Source organism: Nycticebus coucang, chromosome 6, assembly GCF_027406575.1.
Source record: "Nycticebus coucang isolate mNycCou1 chromosome 6, mNycCou1.pri, whole genome shotgun sequence".
In the NCBI taxonomy this organism is placed as follows: Eukaryota; Metazoa; Chordata; class Mammalia; order Primates; family Lorisidae; genus Nycticebus; species Nycticebus coucang.
Genome location: NC_069785.1, coordinates 82,306,906 through 82,319,146, shown reverse-complemented (window position 1 = coordinate 82,319,146; position 12,241 = coordinate 82,306,906). Strand labels below are relative to the sequence as shown.

Genomic DNA, 12,241 nt, shown 5'->3' with positions numbered 1-12,241 from the left:
AATTCATTGCTTTTTATTTTTAGTGAATCTTTTATAAGTTCTTGCATGTGGTTACTAGGATACTTACAAAATAATCTTATAGATATAAATATATTTTAAAGATACATATAACAACTTATATATCACAAACATTATATCATAAAGATAGAAACAATGAAAAATGGAAACAAACTCTACACTTTAACTTCATCCATTCACTTTTTTATTTTTCCCCAATTTGCATATTTTTATATTGCCTATCTCTTAACAGGTTGCTATAGCTATTATTGTTTTTGATACATTTGTCTTTTGGGCTTCACATAAAAAATTATGAGTAAACTGTACACCACAATTACAATATTAGAATGTTCTGGGTTTGTCCATATAGTTAATTTTAACAATGGGTTATATATCTTAAAATGTTTTTGTTTTCATACATTATGTTTTATTTTTTTCTTTCAGATTGAAAAGCTCCACTTAGCATTTCTTGTAAGACAGGCAGGTCTGGTGGTGATGAGTTCTCTCAGCTTTTGTTTGTCTCAGGAAGACTTTATTTTTCCTTTATATTTGAAGAATAGCTTTGCTGAACGCAGTATTCTCATATGGCAGTTTTCTTCTTTCAACACTTTGAAAATGTCATTTCACTTCTTTCTGGCCTAAATGGTTTCTGTTGAAAAGTCTGTTGCCAGATGAATTAGCATTTATTTATATGTTATTTGCTTTTTGTTTCTCTTGCTCCTTTTAAAATCCTCTTTTTGTCCTTGATTTTTGATATCGTGATTTTATGCACCTTGGGGTAGTCTTCTTTGGCTTGAATCTCTCTGGTATTCTCTGACCTTCCTGTACCTGAATATTTGTCTCTTTTTCAAGTTTTGGAAAGTTTTCTGTTGTTTCCATCCTTTGCTCTTGCTTCACTCCCTCCTGAACACCAATAATTCTTAGATTTTATCTTTTGATGTAATTTTCTATACATTATAGGCAATATTATTTGATTTTCATTCTTTATTTATTTTTCTTTTTTTCCTGGTTTGGTTAGCCAAAGGTTTATCTATTTTATTGACCTTTTCAAAAAACCAACTTTTTTTTTTTATTAAATCATAACTGTATACATTGATATGATCATGGGGCATCATACACTCGCTTCACAGTAACTGAGATAATGCCAAAAAAACAACTTTTTTATTTATTGATCTGTTGTATAATTCTTTTGTTTTCAATTTCATTTAATTCTGCTCTAATTTTGGTTATTTCTTTTCTTCTACTGAGTTTGGAGTTGGAATTTTCTTCCTTTTCCAGTTGCTTGAGATGTCCCATTAAGTTGTTAACTTCCTCTCTTTCCATTCTCTTGAAGAAGGCTTGCAGTGCTATAAATTTCCCTCTTAGGACTGCCTTCATGGTATCCCAGAGGTTCTAACAATTCGTGTCTTCATTGTTGTTTTGTTCCAAAAATTTGGCAATTTCCTTCTTGATATCATCTCTGATCCAGCTACCATTCAGCATAAGGTTGTTTAACTTCCATGTTTTTGTATGAGTATGCAGATTCCTGTTGTTACTGAGCTCAAATTTTATTTCATAGTGATCTGAGAAGATGCAAGGAATAATTTCTATTCCTTTAAATTTACTGAGGTTAGATTTGTGATCTAAGATGTGATCGATTTTGGAGTATGTTCCGTGGGCTGATGAGAAGTACCCTGTTTCCCCAAAAATAAGACAGTGTCTTATTTTAAGGTGTGTTCCCAAAGATGCGCTAGGTCTTATTTTCAGGGGATGTCTTATCTTTCCTGTAAGTAGGTCTTATTTTCAGAGGATGATTTATTTTCGGGGAAACAGGGTATGTGTATTCAGTTTTGTTGGGGATGAAATGTTCTGTAGATGTCTGCTAAATCCAAATGTTGAATGGTTAGGTTTAAATCTAAAATTTCTTTGCTCAGCTGCTTATTAGAGGGTCTATCCAACACTGCCAAAGGAGTGTTGAAATCTCCATCTATTATGGAGCTGGAGGAAATCAAGTTGCTCATGTCTGTTAGAGTTTCTCTTATAAATTGAGGTGCATTCTGGTTGGGTGCATAGATATTAATAATTGAGATCTCATCATATTGAGTATTACCCTTAACAAATATGAAGTGACCATTCTTATCCTTCCTTACTTTTGTTGGTTTCAAGCCTACTGTGTCTGCAAATAGAATTGCAACCCCTTTTTTGCTTTTTTCTGATTACCATTTGCCTGAAATATGAATGACCATCCTTTCACCCTGAGTCTATATTTATCTTTTAAGGTAAGATATGACTCTTGTATGCAGCAAATATCTGGCCTGAGTTTTTGTATCCAATCAGCTAACCTGTGCCTCTTTAGAGGACAGTTTAAGCCATTCACATTAATGGAGAATATTGCTAAATCTGGTAAAATTTTGGGTATTGAGTTTTTTGATAGTCCAGTGGACATTTTTAATCCTTTTGCCACTGTGGAAGTTGGAGTTTGATCAAAAGTTTCTGAGTGAGTTTACTTTTGTGGTAGAGGATTGGGCTGGTCATTATGGAGGATAGGTCTGAAACTATCCTGAAGAGCTGGTTTGGTTATTGCAAATTTGTTCAACATATGAATGTCATAAAAGTATTTAATTTCTCCATCATAAATGAAACTCCATTTAGCTGGATAAAGGATCTAGGTTTGAAAGTTATTTTACTTTAGGAGATTAAACGTCGATGACCACCCTCTTCTGGCTTGAAAAGTTTCAGCAGAGAGATCTGTAGTCATTCAATATTCTTCCCTTTGTAGGTAATATATTTGTTATGTCTGGATGCTCTCAGAATTTTCTCCTTCATTTAACTTTAGTGAAGTTAATTATGATATGCCTGGGGGATGTCTTATTGGGATTGAGTCATGCTGGGGTTCTGAAACTGTCTGCTTTCTGAATTTCAGAATCTCTTGGCATGTCTGGAAAATTCTCTTTCATAATTTCATGGAGAAGGGCCTCTGTGCCTTGCGAGACCACTTCATCACTTTCAGGGATTCCAATGAGGTGGCTATTAGCCTTCTTAGAATTGTCCCAGAGCTCGCTTAGAGAATGATTTGTTTTTGCTCTCCATTTCTCTTCCTCTTTGAGAGTTTGGGAGTGTTCAAAAGCTTTGTCTTCAATGTCAGAAATCCTTTCTACTGCTTGCTCCACTCTGTTACTGAGGGATTCTACTGTATTTTTCAGATCTTTGAGGGCTGCAAATTCTTGCTTCAGTGCATCAAAATCTTTGGTGGTTTTGTCTTTAAATTCGTTAAATTCTTGAGACAACTTTTGAATTTCTCCTCAAATTTCTAATTCTGACTTTTGAATTGCTCCTCGAATTTCTAATTTCAAATTTTCCACCATTCTATTAATCTTGTTTGCAATCCAAATTCTGAATTCGATGTCTGTCATCTCGTCCAGCTGTTTATGAATGGGATCTTCATTTACATCTGCCATATCTTTCCTTGGGGGTGGTTGATCTATTCTGGTTATTCATGTTACCAGAGTTTTCCCACTGATTCCGCCCCATGATTATTTTATACCGTTTGCTTTTTTCCCCTGGAGCTTTGTCAAGGACCATACAGTGCTACAGCCTGAGAAACTCGGGACCTGTTTGGCGTGGTGGGGCTAAGTGGTTCTGTCTTGTTTTCAGCTGGTCTCTCCCCGACCCTAGTGAAACAGTTACCTTGCTTTTCATTCTTATTTTTCTCTTTTGACTGTGTATTTTCAAATAGGCTATGTTCAAATTTACTTATTTTATCCTCTTCTTGGTACCTAAGCCTGGGTTTACCTTGGTTTTATAAATAATCTAAATGTGCCTGTTCCAAAGGAGATATCCTGATAATGTAGCAAGGCTGGCTAGGGGTTCATGCCCAGGAGATCTGTGGAACAAACTTCCTACAGTATGTTGCTGCTAATCAGCCACTCTGATTTTGCACCTTCTTTAGCCAAATTAAAGAGCAGAGTGTCCAGATCTAGGTAAGATACTTCTGCCCCCTGTTGATGTAAATGCTAATGCTGCAGTTATCCTACACCCCCCACCTACTCTTTTGTCTTGCTTGTACTTAGGAATATTTCTTCCTTTAAGCATTCCTGAGGCTTCCAGTGGGTTGAGACAGAGACAGATCTCCTACCAGGAACTCAAATTGGTGGGGAAGCTGGTTGTCCAACTCGATTCACCTTTTCCGGTGAGTCATTGGGTGGAGGAATTTTACATACATTTGGTACAGATTAGGGGAGGTATGTCATGGATATGGAAGTATCATCTGATTGGAGTTTTTCATTTCTTTGTGGCCCCAGGAACAGTCTCACCCTCACATTTCAGTTCTGGGATATTGCTGGTGATAATCTTGGCACTATATATTAGTTTTGGGTTTAGTGGTGAGGAACAAAGCCACTTGCTTCTACACTACAACTTACTTTCTACTTTGGAATAGAAAGTCTCCTTTAATTTATTTTTAAATCAAATAATTTTCCAACTCTGTAATTTAACCAATAGTTCCAATTATATTCCAATATCCTGATAACTAAGGGTCACCCAGCAAGGACACAATGCAGTGGCTGAGAGCTGATGGTCTCCATAACCATGCCATGTGGGTGAATTAAAACACCCCTGGATATCAAGAATCTGAACCCATATTTAAAAAAAAAAGTTGGCTCCAGCTTTTTAGTTACAATGCCAACAGCTAGAAAGTTGCTAAGTCCTTCATCATCTGCTACTCTAATTACAGAGTTCTCTGCTCCCTGGAAGATAAAGCCATTTTAAGCAGGAAACTGCAGACAGACAATCTTCTGAAGCAGCAAGCTTGGGGTTTGGTTGGTTGAGGGTGCATCTATTTTTACACAAATTTCTAACGTTCTCTTAGGCACATAGAAAAAAGAAAAGCTATTATGTTTTGGCAAGTGCCAAGGAGCTGAAGGCTTTTCAGATTGCCAATGGCAGGAGTTCTCACATAGAACAACTGTGAGACCCTACAGAAAGATTCAAGCCATAGAACTGTGGGAATCTCTCTAAGATTCAAGAGATCTTTAGACCCCTAGAAGTTATAAGCAAACCGGTGAAGTGTGTGTGTGTGTGTGTGTGTGTGTGTGTCTGCATGCAAAAGTCCATAGCTTTCATCAGATTATCAAAAGTCTAGTTTGGGTTTTGCCAAGTCTTTGGACCTTTCATCATGTAGAATCTTAAGAGAAATAGGCAAGGAGAAAGTAAAAGGTGTATGAATTAAGAACATAGGAAAAGGTTTGGCACAAGCCTGGGACCAAGGGATTTTGGAAAAGCTGTGGTATGTGAGGGAAGATGTGGCAAAGGAAAAAGGAGATTTAAGAAATATTTCTATGGACTATTAATCCCCTTCATAGTGTGAAATAATTACAAGTGAGTGTGAGTTACTTTGAAATTATTGCCAGGATTATTAGGCTGTGTTATGATCTTCACAGCTCTCTAGACTGGGCAAAATGGTTCCCCCTACTATAAGCATTATGTAGACACATTTTATCAGGTGTCATCTCTCCTACCTGATGCTAACCTCCCAGAGGGTAGGAAATTCAACATCATATCCTCCTCCACCACTAATGCTGACACTCAATAAATACTTGCTGAAGGAATGATTGTGCCTGCCTTCAGCAGGGGCTTTGCATCCACATGAGCATGGATTCAAACTATTATCTCCATCACACAGTCAGAATGTTATCTTCATCACATAGTCAGAATGTTTTGGGGACAAGTTACTTATAATGTTCATCCTCAGTTTCCCATCTGATAAGTGGGTGTGAAGATTCATTCCGATTTTATATGGTTATTGAGATGATTAAATGAGTTATTGGGTTTCATTTGCTTAATCCTATTCCCAACACATATAAGACATGCAGAAAATCACAGAAATGCAATTTCTTTATTGCTTTTAAAGAAATTTGTTTGCAAAACTAATCCTACTTAATTGTTTAAAAATAATTTAGGGTCAGGAACATAAATCTCAAGCTGCCACTAACTTCAACAAAACACCATTTAGTAAAATATTTTCTGAGAGTGTTGTATGTGATTTCTGATGATATTCTTGCCTTCCTTGGGCTCAAGAAGTGGCAAGCTCAATGCCTGCTACTAAGAGGAAGACCTAGATGCCATGGGAGAGAATAACAAGGAAAATGACCTAGATGTGGAGTCATAGAAGGCTTCCAAGATGAAAAGGCATTGAATAGGGAGCTTTAAAAAAATAATTGGAGTTAGCTAAATAAAGTGGATGAAAGAGTATTGCAGGTGGGAGGACACCATATCAGAAGCCCTGGGGAAAGAAAGTGCTTGGTGAGTTAGAAGAATAGGTAAGTATCCCAGTGTTGTAGGACTGGACTTCTTCAGTAGTCTCCTACGTGGTCTCCTTATTACTGCTCTTGGACCTCTCTTCTCATTTTCCTGTGGCATTCAGACAGATCACTGAAAAATACTTGGATGCTGTGACTCCATTTTATGGTTCTCTGCTGCCATTAGGATAAAGTTCAAGTTCCTATTCTTGCCCTAACAATACTCTCTACTAAGCCCTGTCCAACCTCTCTGCCCTACCAGCCCCCCCCAAACCCCTGCCCTGTGTTCAAAAGCACTTTGCTTCTGCCTCAACTGCATTGTTTCTGTTCTTCATCTATGCCTTGCACATTCCCACCCCAGCACTGTCAGCACCTGGAATTCTCTTCTTCCGAGTGCTGTGCTTGCTACATCCTCCTAACTACAAGCAACTCAGCTCTGCGGTCATCCCCTCAGACAGGTATTCCCTGACTATTTTCTCTACACAGATCCCACTGCTGCCCTCTGACATACCACCCATGATTCCTTTATGTTACTTACGATTTTCTAAAAATAATTTCTCTTATTGGTCTCCTTACTTCTTTTATTTCCCTATTAGAATGCAAACCACAGAGGAAGAACATTGGCTAATTCACCATCTTGGGCTTACAACATTGGTTTTCATTGTGGGTTCTCAATAAATCCCAAATGAATGAATGAAAAAATGAATGAATGGTTGCTATGAAAACAAATGAATATTGACCAAATCTGAGGGGTGCCACTGGTGAGGATCTTCAGCTGCACAGTGAGTCTATTACCTTTGACAAGGGCTCAGCTGAATGTGCCCCACCCCACACCTTTCCCCTGCTCTGCTTCCCTCAACAAAGCAGCTCACTTCTCCATTCACATGGGCTATACCGGGGCTAGACCTTGATAAGTTCACCTCTCAATAAAAAGAAATGGGTCTATTGAAATGGGAATGTGGGACCTGTTAACTTAGGTTTACACCCTCATAACCAGCAAAATGCAAGTCAGAGCCCTCACTCTGGAGCAGATAGCACACACAAGTGAAAAATCTTAAAACTCTGGTCATTGGCACATACTCTGGTCTGTTGAGAATTTTGCACTGCACTCATGCATAACACAGAGCTGTTTACTGAAAAGGACATTTATTGTTGATCTAATAATGTTGATCTAAATGTTGATCTAAATGTTGATCCCCTTGATATCTCTCCCAAGCAGCTAGAAAAGAAAAACAAAGTCAGAAAGAGGAAGAGAGAAAAGGGAGAAATATTTTGCCAATGTTTTGAGGTCATCGATTCCATGCTGGCTCAGGAGTGTGAATGAGCAGTTCACTCCTACTGTGTTTGAGTGAAGTACCTGATTCACATTCACAATTTTTAAAAAGCATGCTATCATTATCCTATTAATAGAAACTTTGCTTTTCTGACTCCTAATAAATAGATGATAGGTAAATACTTAAGAATAATTACATGAAGGATGCCAAAGTATGAGCCTACCCAGGTAACCCACAGGTCTCAGTGGGCTCACTAGGATTACCTGTGACAAGGTCTGAATAACTGTGAGCAGCTATTGTTACTTCAGTAGTAGTGATGGTGGCTGTCTGCCCACCCCCACGAGTCTTTCTCTGTATTTAAAAGGAATAAGTCCTGTGTCCACAGATCCAATTTCTTCAGCCCATGTGAGCCAATGGAGAAAGTGCAGCAGGGGCACAAATACAGAGGCTGCTTCTCACTAAGCAACTCTTGTCCCGTTTTTAAATTGAAAATACTTAAGTGTTCTGAACCAGACCTTGGTTTAACAACACAGCACAACTTTCTTCTGTAAATTATGGTTGCTTCACTTCTTCAGCAGCATCAGGGAAGCCATGGCACTTGCCCCAGTTGCCATGGAAAACTTGACCTTTCTAATCCAAAAAATCCTTGACTAATCAATCTTAAGGTCAAGGAATTGGAGATTTTGAAGAATTGAATTTTCCAGTCAATTACACTCTAATCAGAAAGTCTTTGGTTCCTTAATCCCTTTGGTTGGTTATCTTTCAGGGAGTGTAATGGTTCCCTCTTGTTATGAATCCAGCTCTATCACTGAGGAGTTATACAGCCTTGGGCTAACTACTTAATGTCATAGTTATCTATTGCCACACAAGTTACCTCAAACTTAATAGCTTAAAATAATACATAATAATGACCTCATGGTTTCCATGAGTCACAAGTCTAAGCATGGCTCTGCTGTGTCTTCTCAGTGTCACATAACACCATAACCAAGATGTCAGTGGGCTGCTTCCTGACCTCAGGATCCCCTTTCATGCTCACAAGGCTATTAACACTGCACTTCCTTACAGTTGTAGGAACGAGGCTCCCATTGTCTTGTTGGTTGTCAGCTGGGATTGCTCTAGGATGCTAGCAAACATCCACAGTTATTTATTTTTTGTTTTTTTGTTTGTTTTTTGTTTTCTGTTTTTCTTCTTTTGTTGTTGTTGTTTTTGAGACAGAGTCTCACTATGTTGCCCTTGCTAGAGTGCTGTGGCATCACAGCTCAAAGCAACCTCAAATTCTTGGGCTTAAGCAATTATCTTTCCTCAGTCCCTCCAAGTAGCTGGGACTACAGGCACCCGCCACAATGCCTGGCTATTTTTTGTTGTTGTTGTTGCAGTATTTTAGCTGACCCAGGCTGGGTTCGAACCCGCCACCCTAGGTGTATGTGGCTGGCGCCATAACCAATGTGCTACAGGCACCGAGCCCCAGAGTTCTTTGTTAATGTGCCCCCTCACAAGATGTTAACTTACTTAGCATTAACTTTTGCGTTCACCATGATCTTCTGCAGTAGATGCAATTATGATTGCAACTTAGCAGATGGGGAAGCTGATGCTTAATGAAGTATTGTGAACAGTACAAGGACCTCTGTCTAACAAGTTGCAGAGACCAAATCAAAGTTAAATAGGTCTGGATTCAAAGCACATCTGCGTAACCACTATGAGATGCTGCTTCCCATTTGTCAGGTCTTATGAAAACTTTGTTGAGTTTTATTTTGTCTTTATTTCAGAGTATATCACTCATTCACTCTGGACATGAAGGCTCTTGGGAAAAGGAGGAACTTCTTAGGCATGTGTGTTCCAGGTCCATTGCACAAGCTCTGGAATGTAATGAGTAATTAGTACATGTTTGCTTAATGGATGAATGGAGGAGATGGGTGGTGAATGTTTGAATGAATGGATGTGTAGATGGGTGCCTGTGTAGAGAATGGTGAATGAATGCTGAGTGGATGGGATTGGAGGTTGAAGGTTAGTGGATGGATGGGTAGAGTGAATGGATGATGTATAAGGAACATGTGGATGTCTGGAAGACTAAGTGGTAGATGGTGAATGGAAATTTGGCATATGGGATAGGTAGCTGGATGGATGGAAATGGATGGAATGGAGGTTTCATAGTTGATGTGTAGGTAGTGAATGGATGGGGTTAGTGGGTGGTTTCAAAGGGGAATGAGGTGGATGGAAGAATAAATAGATGAAGAATGGGGTGCCAAATAGGGTAGGTGGTGGGTGGAGGCATGAATGAGTAGCTAGCTTGGTGGTGGATAGGGATGGGTGTGAAAAGTGGGTGGAAACAAACACTAGGTCCTCTTCTGTTTGAATACCTTCCTAGATAGTCTCTACTTTTCTTCTGCAATCATCATATATTGTACACATCATTTATCTGCAAGAATCAGGCATTCTAAGTTCACCATTGAATTGATACACACAAATGCACATTCAGATTTAAGAATTCATAAATCTCAGGCTATTACAGAGATTGTAAAATATCATTTTCTCTAGAAGGGAGTGAACTGAGTATCCATTTAATAGTTTGATAACACCAGAGCAGAAACCACCAATAGGCTAATCTTAGGATAAATCCCCTCCCCAGTATAATCCAGTGTCCTAGAAGGCTGAGGGATGGCTTAGTTTCTGCCTGCCTGAGAAGAAGAATTCCACTGACAGAATGATGCACAACCTTCCCAATACCAGGCTGCTGAGGCATCAGTTAGAGCATTCTGAGCCACTCCAGCACCATTCTAGATTCAGTCTTTCCCCTAACCTCATTTGGGAAATGTAAAATAATGAGTTTATTGAAAATTAACAAAGGACCATGCTAAGGGCATTAAAGCATACCCCACTTAATTCTCAAAAGTGGCCCCAGGATCTGGTTCTAAGATTATGTGCACTGGTTAAAGAATTACATAAGGTCATCTGCCCGAGGTCATTCAGCTGCTAAGAGAAAAAGTTGGGCTTTACAACTCACTTCAGTCTTGCTTCAAAACTCTTGCTCTATACCGTTGTGCTGAACTGGTCCTTTCCAGATCCCTTGACTAATTATATACAGGTGAGCGAAGAATGGAGCTGGGGTTCTTGTGAACAATACTCTAGAAGATATGGCTTTGCTAAAGACACTGGGAAACAACAGGAGGAGAAAGTAAAGGGAACAGATTGAAGAGAGTATTCCCTAAATCTCCCTCTCAGCCATGATTATTTTGAGAAGATCTCCTGTTTGGCTGATGGATGGGGGCCAGGGGACAAAACTCTGAAATAATTATAGGGTGACTCAAGGAGGTCCTGCTGGATAACTCCACTGAGATTCAGACCTGAAATAATGTTCCCAATGACCAGTGAGAACTAAAGAGAACCAGGAGTTCAAGGCAAGAGTCAGGCAAAAAATGCTGGAGGGCTATTGATGGTGCCCCTGTGCAAAGCTCTTAGTGCAGCGAATTGTTAATACAAAGGTCCCATGTACCCTCCTTCCTTCTTAACTGAACTGGTTGATTCCCATTTACCCTTCTGCAACCACTCTCCATCCTTCTCCACCATGTGCTGAGACCCAAGGGGCTGTGTTCATTTTGATCTTAGGGACACTATCAGACTCTCCCTCCTTCAGCTAGTGAAAAGCAGCAACAGCACAGAGAAGGGAGGGAATGAAATATGGGGGTGCTATTTACTCCCCTCTATGGAAGGCCACACCTCCTTTCAAATAGCCCAATGCAGTAACTGCATAGCCCTCCACCTCTTCCCATCTGCCTCTTTTAATTCTCAAAAGTGGCCCTAGGATCTAGCAGGTGTTAGTTTTCACCATGTTACAACCTCAAAATCTCAGTGCCTACAGGAGCAAACATTTGGTATTTTGCTCAAGGATCACTAGCTGGGTTTGGTGTTGTTGGTCTCAGGTGATCTTGTTCAGGGCTGCCAGCTGAGTTCAGATCTACCCTGTAGGTTTCCTCATTCTGGGGCCATCAGATACTAGGAATGTTTTTTGCATGGAAAAAATGACAGAAGTACAAAAGGGTGCGCCAAGCCATGCAAACATATTTCTAAACCCTGCTGGGATCATTTCCTAATTCATATCCTATTGACCTAAGGAAGTCACATGGTCAAGCCCCAGACAAATGAGATGGGAATGGGAGATGTTCACTCTTCCTGTTCTACTGGGAGGCATTGCAAGGTCATGTGGTTCAGAAAGAAAGTGCTGAAACAAATATCTACTCCACGTGGTAATGGCTCCCTTCTGACATAGCTCTGACATTCAGCACCATCCATGTTGGTTATACAATGTCCCATCCACACATTTGTAAGCAATTTATGTAACTTCAATTTTCGTGGCTATTTTACTATTTAAATATGTCTTGGCATCATTAATTTTTTATTAAACTCTTCTCAAATTACCCAATTGGGATAGTCATCTGTTTTCTGAAGAACACATTAACCCTGCAGGCATGTGAGTCAATGTTCACCAACAGCCTTCTCTGTGCCCAGCTTGGGACGGGTGAGAATAAGATTGATAAAATAATGCCCTCTTCTTGCTGACACTGTGTTCTGTGCACTATGCTAATTTATTTTTATGTGCATTATCTAATTTAGTTATAACAACCACCCTGGACAGCAGCTTCTATTATTATCCTACTGTAAGGAAAGTGAGACTCAAAGTGTTGAACCTTACCCAAGGTT

The 12,241-nt window shown here is 39.4% G+C and overlaps 1 protein-coding gene across 1 annotated transcript in view; it reads right to left on the bottom strand.

Moving 5' to 3' along the window:
- LOC128588734 (tripartite motif-containing protein 43-like) overlaps positions 1 to 12,241 on the bottom strand; it is a gene marked incomplete at its 3' end in the record, with an annotated part of 421,410 nt that overhangs the window by 45,983 nt on the left and 363,186 nt on the right. The gene's annotated exons all lie outside the window — the stretch shown is intronic.